The 21,756-nt window shown below is 47.2% G+C and overlaps 1 long non-coding RNA gene and 1 pseudogene across 1 annotated transcript in view; one reads left to right on the forward strand and one right to left on the reverse strand.

Moving 5' to 3' along the window:
* Positions 1 to 220: 220 nt before the first annotated feature.
* The window catches only part of LOC125107219 (cationic amino acid transporter 3-like), a 143,647-nt pseudogene continuing 122,111 nt past the window's right edge, over positions 221 to 21,756 (reverse strand).
* Positions 2,431 to 21,756, forward strand: part of LOC125107224 (uncharacterized) — a 167,333-nt gene continuing 148,007 nt past the window's right edge. The window contains exon 1 of the long non-coding RNA XR_007129492.1: positions 2,431 to 2,520. This is a non-coding gene — a long non-coding RNA (uncharacterized LOC125107224). The remainder of the gene's footprint in view (positions 2,521 to 21,756) is intronic.

Genomic DNA, 21,756 nt, shown 5'->3' on the forward strand with positions numbered 1-21,756 from the left:
TGACTTTATACCTGTCAAGGTGGCTAAAATCAAAAAGAAAAGAATAAAAACATTGCCAAAGATAAGGAGAAAAAGGAATCTTCATGCACTGTTGGTGGCCATGTCAACTGATATAGGCGTTATGGAAAACAGTGTGAAGATTCCTTTAAAATTTTTAAAAAGGATTACCATATGGTCCAGTAATTCTGCTACTGGATATTTTTTTAAGTGATCTCTACAGCCAATGAGGAGCTCAAACTCACCAGCCTGAGAGCAAGAGTCATGCTCTACTGACTGAGCCAGCTAAAGGTACCCCCTTTACTAGTTGATATTTAACTAAAGGAAAAGAAAACACTTTTTTCAAATTTCTTTTAATACTAATTTTGAAAAGCCAGTAAGCAGCTATAGAAACACTTGAAGAGTAGAAAGTAAAAAAACGGAGTGGGGGAGAGGGCAAAAACACATCCTTCACTGTACCATAAATATGAAGCTCTATCAGTGTTCCCCTACCAATATCTCATGGGAGCCCATATTTCCATGTGCTCAGGAGTACTCCCCATTATTGTGTAGGAGACCAGACTGCATTCAGGTGTGATCATGTCAAGCCAAATACGTACTGGCACAGCTGAATTCAAGGTGTAGAGTTTGGGCCCTTAAGTAGGGTTAAGTGACAGGCTTTCTGGATCCTATAGGTGAAGTAGATAGCAAACCCAATCAGCATCCAGACACCAAATCTCATCCAAGTGCCAGCTGACATCTGCATCATAAGGCAAACATTCGCAAAGATGCTCAGGAATGGGAGGAGAGGCAGAGCAGGGACCTTAAAGTGAAGGGGAGAGGAGCTCTGTGGCTGTCTCCAGATAACCCCAGTGAACCCAGTGATGACCACCAAGAGCAGCACAACCACTGTGATAGGCACTGGGTCTCCAGAAAGCAGACCTGGCCAGTGGGCCAGCACCAGGCAGAGGAGAGTCATCAGCAGAACCAGCAGTGAGGAGCAAACATAGACAACCCGGCCAGAGAGTGGAGTGGGGGTGGGGCTGCCTGGAAAAAATAGTCCTTGTAGAGTCAGCTTCTCTGCTGTAGGTGCAGTCTCCTCCTGCACCTGTGCTTCATTTCCCCCATCCTCCTCCTGCAGCTCTTTTTCATTTTCCTCCTTCCTCCTTTCAGGCTGATACCTGATGATGAGAACACAAAAAGCTACCAAGGAATAAGATATCAGGGTCCCAACTGACCTCAGGTCCAGAAGTTCAGTGAGTCTAAAGTAGAATAACATGGTTGCTGCAATGATGGTAAAGATCATAGTGAACACGATGTGGAAATATGGTTTGGAAACAAACCAGGCAAGAAAAGGGAACAGGAGGCCATCCTTTGCCATCACAAGTATCACCCAATATATGGGGAGGGTGAAGCCCCAACAGATGCCAATAAAAAGACTAAAGAAAATTGTAAAGGCTACAACATAGTAGGCAGGGGCCCAGCCAACATGGAGAAATGCCTCAGGCAAGGTGCTCCCAGGTCGAAGCTGTTAGTAAGGAACCATGAGTGTAAGTGCTGCAGAGAAAGCAAAATACAACAAAAAGCAGACAAGCCATGAAATCACAATGCCCACAGGGATGGAACGCTGGGGATTGTGGGATTCTTTGACTCTGGTAACAATAACGCTGAAACCTATGAATGCATAGAAACTGATGCATAGGTAGCTGATCCACGGAGAATCCCCTGGAAACCAAAAGGCATGAATCCTCCAGAGCCCAGAGGGCCCAAGTGAGAGGTGTCATTGAGTCTGGCCTGTACGTAATCCTCTTCTGTGAGCTTCCAGTTGTGCAGGTCCCCGTTAATGAAGCCAGAGATGATGATAAAGCTGAGAACCAAAAGCTTCACCAATGAAAACACTTCAAAAACTCTGACGAAGTCATGCAGACTCAAAAGCAGCAATTCCATGAAGAAAAACAGAAAGATGACAAAAAAGTAGTGTAGATTGTCTGCAATTACTTGGGGAACATACTGTGAGATGGTCTCTTGCTGGGTCTCAGAGATCTGGTTCCCAACGAAGATGTCAAAAGTTAAGATCCAGGCCTGGACCACAACGAATGCATCAACAGCAAAGGAGAGGATGAGATTCCAGCCAGTGATGAAAGCCCAGAGTTCACCCACAGTGACGTAGCTGTAGAGATATGCCGAGCCAGAATGGGGGACCCAGGCACTAAACTCCACATAGCACAGCCCAGCCAACAATGATGTTAGACCTGCCACCAAAAAGCAGATCACAGTGGATGGTCCTGCTTGGTTACTGGCCCCCTGATTAGCCAGGAATTACACACCGACACCCACTGTGCGGCCCACACCCAGGGCCACTAAATCCAGAGTGCTCAGTTTTATGCCAGATTTAATCTCATCCACTTCTTTCTCCAGTGGACGTCTGCTTACCAGCTTTTGACGAAACCTGCAAAGTGCCTAACGCAGCATTCTAGCTGGAATTGAAGATTCTAAGGATCAGAGAGCTGTAGCAAGCCCAGGCAGCCAAGAGTGCTGGATCAGGTTAAGTTAGGCTGAGTTAAGCCAAGTTGGGTGGGGACTGCCAGGGTCCTTTGCTTAGGCTTAAGAGCTGCTGCTTCATATTTCTTTTTTTTTTTTTCTTCTTTTTAAAATTTCATTGGTTATTTTTTACCTCTATATTATTTTATTTTAGTTTTTCAGTGTTCCAAGATTCTTCTGGTACATGCTATCCTTCCAGAATGCCTACAGAAATAATATTTATTGAACAATGGTGTTCAACCAATCAACTGAGAATCAAAGGCTGCATGTAACTTGTTATAGTCCAAGTATCACAGAAACTGACACCAAAAGACACCATAGAAAAATTAATCCTGCTTTCCCTCCAGAAAAAGTACCAAATACCTGTCAACTTTCTGCTTTTTTTAAATTTATTTTTCAGTGGGCTCCATGCTTATCATGGAGCCTACATGGGGCCTAAAACCACAACCCTGAGATTAAGACCTGAGCTGATATCAAGTATTAAAGTCTCAACCAACTGAGCCACCCAAGCATCCCAACATTTTCCTTTTTTACACACCACATAACATAATCCCTGTGAGTTCATGAGTCACATAGCTTCCTGTGTTAATTAGGTGGTAAGACACAGCAGAATATGAATGTATTGTGCAAGAATTCACATGCGGGATGTGTGCCCACTGCTTGAGCATGAGTTATGACACATTAATTCATGAACTAGATGCCTCTTTGCAATTAAGACCCATTCTTTATATATCATCAGATTTTAGATACAAATATTAGTTCTCTCTATCTTAAAACTCTCAGCCCCCAAAATCTGCTACCCAAGGTTAGAATCACTTTGGCCCCCTTTCCCTCATTCTGTATCATTTATTTACCTGTACTGATGGCCAAGAATGTACAGTCCACCCTTTCCCTTTACTCAATTGGCCCACAGGGGCGCTGTGAACAAAGAAGAAGAGGGAGAAAGGTGCAGGACCTTCATAACCACCTGCAAGAAGGAGAGGACCAGACTGTCTGGGAAGGGAACACTGGAGAGATGGGGGCAGCAACCAACCCATGATCCACGACTGAGAAGGGAGAGGAGCTGGAGAGGCTATGTTGTGATTTCTGATATTCAATAAACCTCACCCAAAGCAACCAGACAAAATTCACTACCTGTTTTATGTCCACAGTATGACAGTGGGATAGGTAGGGGGAAAAGAAATGAGTCCCTTAGCTCTGTTGCTCTCAACCAAAACAATTCCTTCTGTTTCCTCCTTCGCTGGGTTCCAGGAGACAAGGTTAACTCATTTCTGCAGACAGTCTTCTCACTGGCCACTCTGTGCTCTATACACACTCTGTGCCATCTGGGGTGTCAGCTGCCAGTGACAAAGACTGGATTCAATCTGTTAAAATTCAGATTTTAACTAAGTATAAATGAATACAAAGGAAAATTCAGGAACTACAGAGATTCTTTGTGCAAAAGAACTCAAGCAAAAGCACCATTTCTCTTCCCCCAACTTATCAACACCACTACCATTACCCCTGTCGCGGCCGGCCCGACAACACAACCAGGGTTGAGAGGGCAAGAAGATGGTGAGACGAAGATGAGACACAAAGAGATGAGGACAGGAGGGGCAAAGTGGATGATGTCCAAGCAGTGCCAATTTTATTCAAGGCTGTGAGGCATTATATAGCTAATAGAAACAATCATAAGAAAGTATCTATTTTTAGCTGATTATTAAAAAATTTGCAACATATACATAAAACCCCTCAAGCTTCCCTATTATCTATTTCCCAAGCACTAATAGCAGACCCCCTGACATCAGTGGTCTCTGTCTTCAGATAACTCCCTAACCAGATGCACTAACTTCAAAGTGGCTCAGGACATAGTTTACAATCTTACAATGGTGTAGTTTATGGCCCGTGCAAGGACAGTACAATCCCACAATGATTTAATGACCAGGCCTGTTTTGCCCATTCCAGATAAGCACATGCAGGCAACCACGTCAGCGAGTCTTAGGATCCATAGCTCAGGCCCTTTCTCAAGCGCTACTCAACTTTTCCACCCACAGGGCTATCAGCCGCTGGGCTTCCAGGAGGCGCGAGTAGGGCCCTGGTTTGGTCTCTTGACTCCCGCCCAGTCTGTGGCTGCCTACATACCCCCAAATCATCATATACTCAGTTACACACAGTACAAGACAGTGGTGGCATATAGAGAATTTTCCTATCTGAGAAGTTACAATTTAGTGCTTCATGAATACCTCCCCACCTGTCCAAATAAGTAAAAGATACATAAACTGTGAAACTGGAAGGATATTCTTAAGTAAGAAATGAACAGTCAAGGCAAGGGCATGTCAAGGTCCCACATGGCTTACTAGCTGATGAAAGATAAAAGAACTAAGGATCACATTTTCCAATGTTGGCAGGACTAGTAAAAATCTGTGCACTGTGGGTCAGCCTGAGAAGTCTTCATGGAAGAGGCAGGAATTACTCCACCAAGACATTGTGAATAACTGTTTTCTCAGAAAACATCAGTTTCAAGCAGTGTCTTCAACTTGGCCATGATCCGATAAATAGAGCCTCTTTAAGCCTTCCTTCTATGCCCCCCACCAAAAACACAAAACAAACTCCACCACACCTCAAGCCAGCAAATCCAGTTTGCCAACTAGACGGATCTAGTTAAATGTTTGCTACAGATACTAATACAGAACAAGATTCTAATATATAATATTAATAATAACGATAATAAGAATTCTCAGCCCTGGTCTGTGCAGAAAAGGAAGAGAGAAACCATTGCAGTAATAATAAATGCCTAAATTTCCTCTTAGAGAAAGAGAAATAAAGGTCAGAAAACTTTCTAGAAAGGTTGAAAAAAAGCTGAAGTAACCAAATTCAGCGCATGCTGAAGAAAATAAATATCCCAACTTATCTCAAAGGAGTGTTTTAGGAACAACCTCACCAAACAGATCACTTATCAGGCATTGTCCCACCTAGGACCTTACTTTGGACTATATTCTGTTTGCATGCTACTTGGAAGAATCCTTTGTCTCCCTTTCTAAAATAAAACTCCTTAGACTAGGGTACCTGGGTGGCTCAGTGGGTTAAAACCTCTGCCTTCAGCTCAGGACATGATCCAGGGGTCCTGAGATCGAGTCCCACATCAGGCTCTCTGCTCAACAGGGAGCCTGCTTCCTCCTCTCTCTCTCTGCCTGCCTCTCTACCTACTGTCTGTCAAATAAATAAATAAATATTAAAAAAAAAAAAACCTCCTTAGACTAGAACCTGTTTCATGTTCTCTCCATGAGGCTAGAAACTCAAATTCTGCAAGTAATACTTACTAGGTGCAACCAAGACTTGAACGTGAAAGCATGGCAGCCACCAAACTGTCTGCCCATTAGATCAAGAGGAAACACAGCCACCTCCTCCAACTCACCTACGTACCTTACCACCCCTATGACTACAGCTCTCAAATCCCATCCCAGTCTGTCAGAGGCTGAATGCCAAGTCACTAAAAACCCATCTTGATGGAGACCAACATACTCTACACCAACGGTATGTTGACCAAATCCATCCACACCAATGTAGATCAAAATCAATGTAGATGTAGACCCAAACATTTTACTTCCCTCCTACAAAATCATATGAAGGCCCTGGTGGCAGCAGTAGTAGGCTAGTATCATTGCATCGCTATTGAGTAAGCAGTCAGATAGCCAGAGGTTCTCTAGAGGCTGTATAGACTTCATATCCTCCAGTATCATTTGAGGATGTTATGAACAGGTGCCTTTTCTTAATCCCTCTGGGATAACATCAGTAAAGACATAGTGAAATGCAATGTTCTTCATTCATCATTTGATACATTTACAGGATTAGTTTTAGTCAGAATCCAGTTCTGGAAATTCTTCACGTTTCCATCACACCAAAACGAGAAGTCAACTTGACAAATCAGAAAAACCTGAGCTTCTGCTTCTAGAGGCCTTCAGAAACTAGCTGGGCTACCAGAAGAACCAGAATGAGATTTTCCAAACAGGAAACAGAAAGAGCTGGGAAAGCCAGGAAGGGCGTTCAGTTAAGGGATTAGAAAGTGATGGATACCCGGATGTCAACAGTGAAAATCACTTTCTTTTTTAGTTCCTCTTATGATTCGCTACTCCATTTTCTCAATCCTGAATCCTGCCAACACAGAGCACCTAATTAAAGTCCTCAGCAGAAAGCAGTAGAATGTAATCCATCTGCCTGTCCATCTCATTTTCCAAACTATATCTATAATGTAGGGGAGCACTGATCCACAGTCATTTTTTTTTCCAAGAAGCCTTATTAAACAGCTTTGTTTTCCTCCCAAATCCTTCATTTCCTTGTAAGCACAGAATCCAGAAATCCACCCAGTGGTCCCATCCATCACCATATTCTGTGTCTGCTGTTAGACTAGGAGTTGTGAGTGGTCAGAGCCCATGGTTCCTCCTTCCATGAACCTCCTCCAAATATACCACCTCAGTAATACACTGCACACAGACAGCTTGGGAAAGGCCAACTGTCTCTCTGAATATCTTCCTTAATATGTTTAAGTGAGTCCTTCTATCCTCCTGTGAATGTACTCGGCTAACTGTGTCTCTCCATCCTGTCTCACCAGGCTTGGCTTGGTTCTGAAACAGCCCTTGGTGGCTGCTCCACACCAGTATCTCCCTTGGAAAGTTAATTGTTTTGTTGCAGAAAAGGTACCTGATGATCTCAGTCATATGAAAGTTGTGTTCATCTCAAAGTCCTGAGCTCTTCTCCAAATACAGATCCATACGACTCCTCCACCAAGACCCACCTGCCTCACCCCAGCTCAGGCAACATAATCTACAAGGAAGATTCTCTGCTACCACTGTTTTTTTGTTATCATATAATGTATTATTTGTTTCAGGGCCACATATCTGTGATTCATCCATCTTACACAATTCAAAGCACTCACCATAGCACATACCCTCCCCAGTGTCCATCACCAGCCACTCCACCCCTCCCACCCCCCTCCCCTTTTTAAGGGACACTCTGTATCCCTCTTCCTAGTTCTTTCTCATCCCCATTCTTTTTTGTGATTTCTGTGACAATCAAAGAAAAAAAGGACAAGGATAAACCAAATGAATATCATCCAAAAATCATATTTATCAATTTGGAACATACTTAGTGAAGAAACTGGTCTTTCCACGTGTTTTGCTTTAACTAAGGTTAAAACGAATCTGCACTCTGGAGGCACATAACACATATCACTTGATAATGGAAAGAAGTAGCCCAAAAACTGCTAGAGGGCAAGATAAAGATAACCTAGAAATCAACATTAGCCACATGTAATAAAAAAAAACCAGGTGTCCCGTATGGATAAGTGTTGTCTGGGCTTCTGGTGTTGGGGTGCTGTCCACAGTGTACATGGCGGTAGGGAGGTTGGTAGGGTGGAGAACAGTTTAAGGTTCCATGGGCCTTCCAAATTAAAAGAGTTGCAAATATGTTTTGTGATAAGAAGCAAACTGCTTCTTGGTGACTTAGGATTTTAATGACCACGAGGCAGCCACACCCCAGGAGACCATGGTAATCTTTCCTCCTATAGCCTGACCTGGCCTATAATGAGTCCCCAGTCATGACATTTTTAAATTAGATAAGAAAGGCGGGAAGATACACCTTCAGCAGCTATAAAAATAGATATTTAGCTCCTTGAGCCTGGAGGGAGAAGACCCCAAATCATTTCTGGTGATGGGAGACCCCCTTATCACACTGGACCTGCTATTCTGCAAAGTGAACACTTATGTCCTCCCACAGAGACTTTCAGACTCTCCACTGAGAAATGAGGCAGAACATGAAGGAGGCAGCAAAGCCCAGGGGAAAAAAATCTTCATTTATTCCAGGAACATGTGTAAGCATACTGTGTGCCTCTGGGAAAGAAAAAGATGAAGAAAGCAAGATCTGCACCAGGTCGGAAAGGAAAGACTAGGCAGGAGGACAGGGCCTAGAGGTGGCAAGGACCCCAGAGGAGAAGCAAAGAGGAATAACCTCCTGTAACTCATAGTTTTCTCATCAGAGCTAAGAACCTTCTGGGCTGGAGGAGAACAGAGTGTAGGCCTCCATATCACTCTGACCCCAGTAAACCTACCTGCCCTTCCCAAACTCACAAGGTACTGGTCTACACCGCCCAAGCCAAGGTCTAGCTCTGGTGCCATGAAATAACATTTGCTCCAACCCCACACAGTTTCTATAGCCGAAGGCATTCCAAACCCAGGCTTCTTCCTCCCTGGTTCTGTCTCAGCTTTCCTTCCAACTCTACAAACAGGAGAAGTCACTTACCCTGGGCTGCTTCTGCCTCAGAAGAAAGTGCAAGACAAACCCAGGAAAGGGAAGGAGCTTGGCCAAGCAGAGTCAGGACTAGGAGTGGTGCTCACAGGGTGGCGCTGGAGAGTTAAGGTCCGGGGTAGGTGGGGCCCTCATGGAGGAGAAGCCTCAGGAGTGTGAGCACTGACAAGGCTGGGTCTCAGGAAGTTGGGGCCAAAGGGCTTCAGAAGGGGCCTGGGAAAATGTGAAAGTAGGAAGGGGGTGGTTTAGCAGGAATCCTGGAGGAAGGATAAAGGTGGCCGATGGAAGACCAATGGGGCCCTGCATGGGTGAGGAGGTGGATTGACGGCTCAAATTGGGCTTCGCTGGAGACTTTGTTGGGAACAAGATGCGAATTTAGAAGTAAACAAGATTTCCAAGTCCTGGGTGTGGAAAAGGTCTAGCTAGTAGGAGGAGAGTGTGGGAAGCCTGGTGGAGCCCAGCCTGTGGTGATTTGGAAGCCAGTCCCAGTTCCAGCTAAAGAGCCCACTCAGCAGTCCTGTAAACAAGCATGGAAGCACCTCCCCCAACCCAGCTGCCTCTCCCAGAATCTTCTACAGCTTCCTCTACCACCACCATCCATCCTGGCCCCTAAGCCATGTTTCCAATCACACCAGGAATAAAACTAAAAGAGACTTGTCTTAAGTTTCACCACGACGGATTTCCCGAGACAGTCACTCAGCCTTCACAGCATATTCTGACTGAATGAGCATCGAGCCTTATGCTGGTGGAAGTAAACACGTGGTCCCTGCCTGCAGAGATTCCTGCTCTAGACGATCATAATGAAGGGATCCCAAGACCCTGGAACTGTGACCAAAGGAAGGGGCTTTCTCCTTCCCAGAATGTTAATCTTCAAACAGAGGCAGGACTTCTCAGAGATAGAGAAGGTGGGAACTGCTTAGAGACCCAGGGCTGAATGCAGAAGTGATGGGCCCACAATCCATGGGTCACAAAGTAAAGGAGCAGAACTGTCTCTACTTGATACTGCTTACATGCCTCTAAACCCTCAGTTATGTGCCTCAAAGACTTGGGGTAGAGGTGGAGGGAGGGGAAAGGGGGGCAACAGCAGGTCCCTAAAGGTACAGAGTCTATACTAACTATACTAAAAGAGAGCATTGGACTTGAACAGGCCACGTGCCTCCAGCCCCCACTGAGCCACGGAGACCCCACATTAGCAGAGGCCCTGATCCCTCTGTTCCCTTGTAGTCTATTGCCCACCCTAAGGCCCCATGGAGAGGGCAGCCTCCTGAACTCCCTCTATCCCCCTCAGGAGCATGCCTAGACCCCCTGCAAGCTGGAGGTGAGTTCCAGACCTCCTTCTTGGCCTCCCAGGGCTGTTCCCATAGTCCATTCCAGGAGGTTTCAGCGCCCTCAACTACACCCCAGCACCAAGGCCGAGACCCTCAAGGTGGACTTGCTCCTAGTTCTCCCTGCTGCTCAGGAGTCCGAGGCCATCTCTGCTGCCCTTGCTGCTGTACCCCTGGCACAGTGCACACAGTGCACACAGCGGCTCTAAAGAGCCCCCTGCTGCCTCCACTGGTGTTGTCGCCCACTGTATAGGCCGCGTCCATTTCTGCCACCACCATCAGGGTAGCTACCACTGCTGCCTTGGTAGCTACAACCTCGAAGGTCAACATGACCGGGGTCTCATCCGTCTGAGAGAAGAAGACAAAGATCAATGGGCCCTACACATGCACCTTGTGCACTAAGGAGTTCCAGAACAGCTACAGGCTCTGGAGGCAGAGGCCATCCACCTGGGAGCCAAGGATGGCCAGGTCCCCCATTTGCTATGGAGATGCCCACTGTCTGTGTGCCTGAGCTTCCTGAGTGTCCCCAGCTGAGCAGATCTACCGGGGAAGGGGTGGACAGGGTTGTGGGAAGCAAATAGACTGCAGGGCACAGGGACCACAGGTGGCATGTGGCAGGTGACAGTGACCATCTCAGGCGGACGCACCTGGGAGAGCACACCTGTGAGAGGTGCAGCAAGCCTTCCGTGGTGTCTTCCATCTGAAACCACAGAAGCTATGGCACTGGGACTAGGAGCCCTGCCCGTGCACGGTGTGCCCGCAGCGCCACAAGCAAGAGGACCCCGTGAGCTACTGCGAGTGCAGGCAGGACAGAAGGCACAGTGCACAAGCCCTACAGCCTCTCCCAGTGTGGCCAGAGCTTCCTTTCAGCAGTCACGCTCCACAGTGCCCTCCACAGACGGCCCTTCACATGTGACATATGTGACAGCTTTTGCTATGAAGGACCTACTGCAGCAGACACAGTACCACACACAGAGAAGGTGCAGTGTCTTGTGTGTGGCAAGATGCTAAGCACGGCTCCTGTTTCCGACCACATACAGGTACACTGCTGGGATGTTACCCTGTCTGTGAGCTTTGCAGCAAATGTACCCCTGAGCTCTGTCCTAGGACAACAGTGGTGAAAGGGGCCCAGCAGACCTGACCCCACACACCTGTCCCCTCGGTTGTGCTGAAGCCCCTGGGCTGTGGGCAGGGGTACAGAAGACAGGAACGGCCACTGCCCTCGTCCCTCTCCTCTCTACCCACTGCCCTGCCCTTCCAGGTCTGTGAGCCTTCTCCATGATGCTCCTAGCTCCCCTCCTTCTACACACCTCCTCACTACTGTCTGCTACTCCCTAGGGAGTTACTGCTTTTGTTTCTTACCAGGGGAGAGACAGGAGGAAGGAGGGGAATCATATATTTTGTCCCAGATGGGGAAAGGCTAAGATTGGAGAAGGGGAAAAGCAGGAAAGAAGTGCCTGCACTTTGGTGAGGTGGGGGGAAGGAGAGTGGAGGAGGCAGGGGTGTGAGCCCGAGATATGGGGATAAGCTGAGAGACACAGATAAGAGAAGCAGGGAGAGAGCTGGGAGGGGTTGCAGAGAGGGACCAAGGGTGGGGGAGGGAGACAGCACAGGACACAGATAGGAGAAGATACGGGAGAGACATTGACAGGCTCACAGGGTGAGACTCAGACAGATGTGATGGGAAGAGAGACCCCCAGGCACTGAAGAAGGGGCTCAGGGAGGGGGATAGCCAGAAGGGTGATCTGAGAGCAGACCCAGTCCTGGGACATCTCAGGCCACAGAATAACTGTGGATAGGGAGGGTGGAGAGGCAACCTTGCAGAGAAGTCCTGCAGAGAAGACCTGGGCGCAAACCCCCCCAGGTTCATCCCACTCCTGTGCACACTTAGAAGTGTGATAACGTTCAGAATGGCCAAGACTTCCATGTAATAACACCCAGGAGCTCGTAATTACATTTCTTCTCCAAGTTGAAACTTTTAGCCTCCTCCTTCCCCATGGACACACATCTTTTATGAAACACAGTGAACCACATCCTGGACGTTTGAAACTGCCTCCACTAGAGATGGGCTCAATTACAGCAGAGGAAATTTAGAATCCACTTTGGAAAGGAGTTCCCTTGAAGGTAGGGTAGATCAATGCCAGGACCTGAGACACACATACACACACACACACACACACACACACACACACACACACACACACACCATGCTCACATGGGCACTGACTTCTTCAAATACCTGTGCACACACATCACTATCTAACACATCTCAGGGCTCCCTTCAGGGGCTTCAGTTCCAATCCCAGCAACTTCAGAACCCCAGCCCGGCTGTGAGCATCTGCCTCCCTCCTCTCCCCTTCATGCTGGTGTCCCAGTCCAGCTGTTGATTTCCGCCCAGTTAAGCTGTCTCCTGCCTGGCATAGGGTTGGCTCATCCTGCTTCAGAAGCAACAGAGAGAGCTTCTCCTTCTCTTCTCCTCCATCCCTGCCCTGCTGGGTTTCTCCTTCTACACCCCTTCCTGACTCCCCTCCTCCAGGCAGCCTTCCCTGACGAACTCACTGGCTCTGATTCTGAATTTGCCCTGCTCCTATGCACCTGTGGGTGTGTGCTAGGTAAGTGTCAGCGGGTTACTCTGCATATAAGTGGGCAGGGAGGGGACTGTCAGCTCCTTAATCCAGTATTTCAGGCAAATGCCAGGCCTTCCCTCCCCACCCCACCATACTAGGTTGGGATGTTCCTGGGAACTCTGCTACCTGGTTGTAACAAACACACAGAAAAATGACACAGGGCTCCAGCAGCCACCAGGAATGTCCCCTTCTGTCACAGACTGCAAGTGTCACCTTCACAATGACCTTCAGAGTCATGTGGGACGAGGTACATCCTCCACTGTCTTCCCACATCCACCTGGTTTTCCCCTGGAAAAAGTGCTTCACAGTGGGGTCCTCACTACCTTCTTGAGCCTCGGAGAACACTGGACCCGCTATCCTTTAGGAACACCCATGTGGCCCTGGAGAGGAGGCTCAGAGCGGCCCTGCAGACTGGGAAGGGATCCTCACAGAGGAAGTCAGCATGAGCCAGCCTCCTGCAGGTGTTGCTGTCAGCACCACTGAGAAGAAGGTGGCAGGTAGGGGGACAGGCTCACTGTACTGAACAGGAGCCCTGCTTGCCTCCCCCCTGCCCCTGATCTGCTTCTCCACAGCCCTGCCTCCCCCTTCTCCCTTCTCCCTCCTGCAGTAAGAGGCACCCTCCCTTCCCCTGTCTCTCCTGCACTCTTGCCTCCAGCAGTGTCCTTCTCCACCTCTGTCCCTCTCTATCCTCTGTCCCTTTCTCTGTTCCCTTCCTCACTCTCAGCTTCTCTCCCTCTGATCTCAGTCTGGGCTCTGCCATTTCTTTCCCAACTCAGTCTGTCTCTAACCTGCATCTGGTTTCTGTCCAACCCCCCCACCCCTCCCACTCCCTACTGTTCAGAGCAGGGGGTGCAAATGCAGGAATTTGGGGGGATCCCCTTTAGCACCAGAGGACTCTGGCTTTGTGACTAGAGCGCTGAACGGCTGGGTTCCACACACATCCACCCATGCACCCACAAACATACACAGGACCCTCTCTGTGCATACTTCTCTGGCTACATACCCTGGCCCCCTGTCCACAGATCTGTCTTGGGCTCTGGGTCATGGCTTTCCCACCCTCTGAGCCCGTGTCCAGCCTGTGTCTCTGAGTCCCTGTCTCTGCTACCATTAGCCTTGCATATCTTTCTGCATCTGTCTTGGATCTGTCGTTCTGGTCTCTGGAGGCTCCTCTCTTTCCTCTCTCTTGTTTCTGGGCTCGTCTCCCTGTCTCTGTCTCCATCACTCCATTCCACTGACCACTGTGTGTCTCTCTTGACTATGTGTCTGTCTCTAGGACTCTTCAGGGTGCTCAGACTGTCTCTGACCTCTTGGTTCCAGTCTGTAGGACCTGGATGCTGTACTGGTCCTTACTGTTTAGTCACTGTGTCAGTCTTCCTCCTCCTCTTCTTCCCAGAGCTGCCTCCTTTATCAGAACATGGGCTGGGGTGAGGGCTCAGAGGGGACACAGCAGGCAGTCCTTTGTGTGGAGGATGGATGGCTGACCATCTAGGAGACAGCACGGCTCCACTGCAGGACTTTGCTCCTCATAGAACATTCTCCAGGACTCCGGATGCAGGTCTCCTCCCTGCCTGCTATGCTGCCTGGTCAGGCCCTGAGGCTTGGCCTGCTCCAGTGCATCCACTGGGAGCCATGGGAAATTCTGGTACCCCGGACACAGTGTACCCTCAGTCAGCTATCTCTGCATCTTGGGCATTCTGAGAGCAGGAGTGAGGACAGGGGTTAGGCTCACTGGAGGTCCTTGCTGAGGGGTGAGGAGGGTTGTGTGCACCACAGAGAGTCTGGGAGCTCAGTCTGCATCCCACGGGAGGAGTGCCCAGTATCTCCCTGCACCCCTCAGACAGACACACAGGGGGCACCCAGGCCAGGGAGGAGCTCTGACAGGTCTGCAAGTACAGGAAGGGGAACAGAAAGTATGTGCGTCCCTCCTTTACCCCTCATGGCACCTGCAACCCTTCCTGGCCCATGGAAGCTCTACATAAAGTCACTGGCTCCTATTTCACCAGGTGCCCCCAGGTAAGTGGAACTCAGTCCCTTTCAATATTCCTTCCCACCCCCACCCCCACTGACTCACCTTCAGCCCCTCAGTATCTGCCCCCAGGACAGTGTCTCCTGCCAAGCTTTCACAGCACCTCAGTGATCAAGTCCCAGTTATCCCACCCCCTCCTCCTCCCTCATTACCTGTTTCCCCTCGCTTGCCCTCTCCCTGTTCCTTGCACATCCAATACAGCTTGGTCCCCTGGGGGTCTCTCTGAAGACAGGCAGTCACTAATGAGCACTGAGCACTAGAAGGGGAGGGTCAAGGGCAGCTTGGTCTGGGGACAGGACTCCAGAGCTAGAGATAAGGAGTCCGGCCAGCACCTGTCACACAGGCCATCTCCCTCCAGCATCCCTGTCTACTCCCCCTGGTTCCTGCCAGTCCATCCCCTCTGAGGCTGATGGACTGAGCCCAGGTGCTCACAGAAACCTAGACTCATAATGCCTGGTCTGCTCCCGACCCATTTTCTCCAGGACTGTCAAATCCCTGCCGTTTTCTTCGAAAACTCATGAAGACCCTGGGACCTGAGGTTGTAGATGGAGCCAACGGGAAGGGAATTTGCTCTCTCTGCTCATTCTCTTCATCTCGAGCCTTTGTCTCCATCGCCCATCCCCCAAATCACAACTTAACACTTTGGTCAATGGCAAAAAGGGTGAAATGTCAGGAAGACGTTCCCAGCCTTCAGGAGATGCTGATGCCTCCAGAAACCAGAGATGGGGGAAGATGGACTTGGAAGACCAAAGATCTCTTTTTGTGATAAATGGAATTTCCACCAGGGGGCAAGGGACAAGGCCCTGAAGACTTGAATGGAAGCTTCTCAGCAGTGACCTGCGAAGGGCTTGGGGGCCACAAGAGGGCAGGAGAGAACAGTGCTTCCTGCAGAGCCAGCCCTGGGCCCCAGGCGCTGAGACAGAGCGGGGCTGCCCTGGCTGGAGAGTCTGGGGCTCCTGCGAAAATCCAGGAATTTCTGAATGTAGTGATGAGGGAGCAAAAGGCTGGCAGAGGACAAAGCAAAGGCTGACACCCTGCAACCTCCCCCCTCCCCCAAATCCTTGGTGGGACATGTGTGAGGTTCTTTAGGAATCTCCCAACTATCTTAATAACTTGCTAAGAAGGGAAAAGAACCTTGACAATGACAAGGCTTCTGCTATCTGGTATCCTGTAGGTCTTCTTTAACATATGAAAGTTCTATTGAAACCTTCTTTTGCCTTACTCCATGGTATATAATCCTCCACCCCTCACAACCCCAGGACAGCAACTCTTCCTGCCTTGGGAGCCTGTCACCTCGCTTTAATGAACCACAATTTTACACCAAAGATGTCTCAAGAATTCTTTCTTGATCATTGGCTCTGGACCTCACTCCACCAAACCTCACTTATTTTCTAAAACTTCATTATTTGGCTCCCCAAACATGGGGCTTTGAGTTTTTACATATGGACTCTGAGCTTTGGAGCAAAATTGGTGAGTACTTTCTCTCCTCTTCCTTTACTCTCATTTCAGGGGCTTTTCAAGTATGGTCTTATTGGAACACTTGCATGTTGATTGCTGAGGCTGCAATCCTCCATCCGTGGCTACTCTACAGGAAAGGAGAAAACCTGCCTTTTGGCTGGAAGTCAGTACCTTGGCCAGAATGGTAATAAGACCCAGAAACTTGATGGTTTCTCTTTATCACTGTTCTTATAGAAACTTGTCTGTTTGGGGCACGGGACAGCCACCTAAGTCACCAGGACGGCTGCCAATCTTAAGACTCCGTGGGAGGTTTCACCCTAACTCATCTAATATGATCCCCTCCACATCACTGGCCTAGCCACTTCTGGCCAAGGGACCTCCACTGAGAGCCGGCCAAAACCAGTACCCAATTGAATTAAAACCCAATGGGGGACTGTTTTCTAAAGAAGTTGGCTATAAGGACCACATGTGTTAGAATGCCACTTAGACCATGATGGACTTCAATTCAATATTTAGTGTTCCTTTTCAGTGTCCTCTACTAACTACTTAAGACTACAAAATTGGGTAATTTCCCCTTGTAAAATGTTTCTAGTATTTTCCATGATTTAAAAATGGCAGGGCAATAACACAACTTCCAGAGTATAGGATGGCACAGTGTCTTAGTCCATTCACCAAACACGCATCTGTAGCCTAGAATGCGATGGGAGAGGGGAGGGATGCTGGTACCTGTCCAGGGCCTTTCGTGGCAGGAATGCCTTCTGTTGAAGGCAGAATGGTGATCAATAGCGATGTCTTCTTTGATGGACACTTCAGGTGGCTTTTAACACCTGGAACCTCTGAGTATCCTACATGGGATGCCAGCCAGGAGGTGGGGGTGGGGGCTGGTAATGGACTTTCTTTTCTTTTCTGGGAGCATGGGATCCTCTTTTGTTCCCAAGGATTCTCCTTTGGGATGCCTTTTGAACTGGAATCAATTCAAACTGCAAGATTTAAGGAAGAAAAAAATGATCTTCTCCTGTAACACTGAATGGCCTCAGTACTTCTTAGGAGGTGGGGAAAAGTGGCCCATAAATGGGACATTAAGTTTCAAGTCAACCTATCAGTTAGGCTTCTTTTGCAAGGAGAAGGGCAAATGGAGTGAAGTCCCATACTTCCAAGCCTTTATGGACCTAAATTGGGATCCAGACATGTGGGCCTCTTTTAGAGTGTGTCTAACCCTCAGCCAGGTTAACAGACTTCCCTCCTACTGAATATATTGGATAATGATTGTCTAAATAGGCTGATTCCTCTTAATGAATCTGGGATGTTGGAGGAATTGCTGGCCAGTCCAAAGAAAGAGGACACTGACTCTATTGCTATCCCTCCCCCTTATAAACCCCAAGACCCCTCTGCTCCCAGCCCCACTAGATATACCAGGAGCAGGACTCCCCGTCTTCCAGGAGCTCCACCTAACTGTGGGATTCTTCCTCCTAGGAAAGTTGCTAATGGAGAAATGGACACAATTAGGGTCCATGTCCCATTCTCCACAAGACCTGGCTCTGGTAAAACAAAATTAGGATGGTATTCTGAAAATCCCTCTCAATTTATTACAGGCTTTCAAGAAGTATCTATTATGTTTGATTTGACCTAGAAGGATATATATATCTTTTGAACTCATTTTTGCACCCCTGAGGAAAAGCAACGAATCTGGGAGGGAGCACAAGTGTTCGCTGGTGAACTGGGAATGAGAGATAGGGAATGTTACCCAGCTGGGGGTGCTGCTGTCCCTAGCACCGAACCACACTGGAACTATCAGGAGGGTAGTCCAGGGAGAGAAAAACGAGACCATATGATCACTTGTTTAATAAAAGGAATGAGGAAAGGATTTTCTAAACTTGCAAACTTTGATAAACTTCAGGAAGTTACCCAAGGAACTGATGAAAATCCAGCTCTAGTTCTGGAATGATTGGTAGAGGCCATCTATAAATATATAAAATTCAGACCCAGACTCACCTGAGGGAATAACCATACTCAATACACATTTTATAAGCCAGTCGGGACCTGACATCCACCGAAAGATAGCTAAAATGGTTTTAGGCCCTCAAACTCCCAACCAACACTTACCAGAAGTACTGATCAAAGCCTTTAATAATAGAGATATGGCCTTAAGGCAAGGAAAGGACCAGAGAACTAAATTGTGGGTAAGATAGAGGCTCCAATAAGGGCGGATGCTATTGCAGATTCCCCATGGCACTGGAGTAACCAGGGGCAAAAGAAAAGGTCGGTAACAGACAGAAAACTAGGTAAGTCCCCATGCTGTACATGTGGCCAGATTGGACACTGGAGAAGAGAATGTCCAAACTAGTGCTCTACCCTAGGGCCATGTCCTATCTGTAAAGAAACAGGACATTGGAAGAGAGACTGTCCTCATTTCCAGAGAGAGAGGGAGACAGGAACTCACTTCCCTGCCTGAGAGTCGAAGCTGGAGGAACTGGCATGACAAGGCCCTGAGGTCGGTCCAGCTCCCTTTGACATCAAGATGACTGAGTCCTGGATTACCCTGGATGTGAGAGGTAAGTTCCTCAATTTTCTTATTGAATCAGGAGCCACTTACTCTGTCCTTATTCAGCACTCTGACCCTACTTGTCTTTCTAACGTTCAAGTTGGCATAGAAGGGGAAACGAAAACATGCCATTCAGACAATGCCCTTAACCGGTAAATAAAAAAGTCAGTTGGTCACTCATGTTTTTCTAGTCCTTCTGTCTTGTCCCACTCCATCATTTGGATGAAACTTAATGTATAAACTGGGTAGCCAATTTGCTCTTAGCATAGAGGGGTACAGCTTGTTCTCTTCAACATCTGGAAAGCTAAAACTATACCCTACTATCCCTTCCAATGTCTGGAAGGAAGTAGATCTACAGGTCTGGGATGGTGATATCCCAGAATGGGCTCTTATAGCCCAACCATTAAAGTGACCTTAACAGACCCAACCAATATACTCCACAAAAAACAATACCCTCTAAAAAATTAGGCCAAAGATAGGTTGCAACCACTTATTGATAAGTGTCTGAAACATGGTATTTTAAAGCCCTGTTGATCTCCTTATAACACCCCAATTTTACCAGTAAAAAAGCCCAATGGGGACTATTGAATGGTATGAGACTTAAGAGCTATCCATGAGGCAGTAACGCCTATTCATCCCATCGTGCCAAATCCATACACTATTCTCACTCACGTCCCTGATGATGCCAACTGGTTTGCAGTACTTGACTAAAAGATGACCTTTTTTGCATCCCACTAAAGAGGGACGCAGCCACTATTTCCCTTTGAATGGATCTCACCTTCAAGCCCACAGGCTGCTCAGTTAACCTGGACTGTCTTGCCACAGGGATTTAAAAACAGTCCTCACCTATTTGGAGCTGCACTCAGCAAACACCTGCATGATACATCCTTGTCTGAAGGGACAATAATTCAATACGTAGATGACATTCTGATCTGTAGTCCCACAAAGGAGACATCTGATAAAAATTCTTTAACTTTACTTAGTTTCTTGGCAGATAGAGTGTATTGTTTGTCCCCTAAAAAGGTACATATATCTCAGCAAAAAGTACGATATTTAGGATACAAATTGACTCCAGGTCACCGTATTCTATCTACTGATAGAAAAAAGTCTATATAGATCTCGAGCCTCCAACTGCAAAAAAAAAAAAAAAAAAAACAGCTCCACACTTTTCTAAGTATGGCAGGTTTTTGCCACCTATGAATTCCTGGATTTGGACTCTTAGCCTAACCATTGTATGATTCAATTAAAGGCCCAGATGAGGAACCCTTGCTCTGGACTAACATGCACCAGATGGCCTTTTACACATTAAAAGCTAAACTTCTGTCAACTCCATCTTTGGCATTACCTTTCACTCTATACATAGGAGAAAAAGCAGAGCCAAGCCTTGGGAGTTCTCACCAAAAATTAGGAAATGAAACAAGGCCATTGGGCTATTTTTCAGAGTCATTTAACTATATAGCCCAAGGGTGACCCACTTGTCTCTGAGTGGTGGCTGCCACAGCCCCGCTCATAAAATGAGCCTCAAAACTCACAATGGGACAGTCCCAGACTAATGACTTCACATCAGGTTCAGAGTGTCTTAAAGACCAAAGGCCACCAATGGATGACAGGAGGCCGCCTTACTAAATACCAGGCTATGCTTTTAGATACACCTGAAGTAATACTTAAAACTTGTCAGACTTTAAACCCAGCTTCTCTGATGCCTGTACCTGACCATCATACCTCTATGGAACATAACTGTTCAGAGATCATTGATCTTGTCTATTCTAGCAGGCCAGACTTAAAAGACTCCCCTATTTAAAATGCAGATGATAATTGGTTTACTGATGGCAGGAGTTTCATGGATAAGGGAGGAAAAAAGGGCTAGTCTGATTAAAACTATTGAGGCAAAACCCCTTCCAATAAATACTTCTGCCCCAAAAGCTGAAGTAGCACTCATCCGTGCTCTTCAATTGGCAAAAAGTCTAAAAACTAACATTTATACTGACTCTAAATACGCCTTTCTGGTAGTACATGCTCATGGAGCTATTTGGAAGGAAAGGGGATTGTTATCAAGCCATAACTCCCCAATCCAATATGGGCCTGAGATCATGACCCTTCTTCAGGCTGTACATCTAAGGAGGTAACTGTGATTCACCTCAAAGGACATCAAAAGGATATGACTTTACAGTGGAAAAAAGACAGTCTCTTCAATAAATGGTGCTGGGAAAACTGGACAGCTATATGTAGAAGAATGAAACTCAACCATTCTCTTACACTGCACACAAAGATAAATTCGAAATGGATAAAAGACCTCAACATGAGACAGGAATCCATCAGAATCCTAGAGGAGAACATAGGCAGTAACCTCTTTGACATCGGCCACAGCAACTTCTTTCAAGATATGTCTCCAAAGGCAAAGGAAACAAAAGTGAAAATGAACTTTTGAGACTTCATCAAGATCAAAAGCTTCTGCACAGCAAAGGAAACAGTCAACAAAACAAAGAGGCAACCCATGGAATGGGAGAAGATATGTGCAAATGACAGTACAGACAAAAAGTTGATATCTAGGATCTATAAAGAACTTCTCAAATTCAACACTCAAAAAACAGATAATTATGTCAAAAAGTGGACAGAAGATATGAACAGACACTTCTCCAATGAAGACATACAAATGGCTATCAGACACATGAAAAAATGTTCATCATCACTAGCCATCAGGGAGATTCAAATCAAAACCACATTGAGATATCACCTTACACCAGTTAGAATAGCCAAAATTAGCAAGACAGGAAACAACGTGTGTTGGAGAGGATGTGGAGAAAGGGGAACCCTCTTACACTATTGGTGAGAATGCAAGTTGGTGCAGCCACTTTGGAGAACAGTGTGGAGATTCCTCAAGAAATTAAAAATAGAGCTTCCCTATGACTCTGCAATTGCACTACTGGGTATTTACCCCAAAGATACAGATGTAGTGAAAAGAAGGGCCATCTGTACCCCAAT

Source organism: Lutra lutra, chromosome 8 (assembly GCF_902655055.1).
Source record: "Lutra lutra chromosome 8, mLutLut1.2, whole genome shotgun sequence".
NCBI classification, from domain to species: Eukaryota; Metazoa; Chordata; class Mammalia; order Carnivora; family Mustelidae; genus Lutra; species Lutra lutra.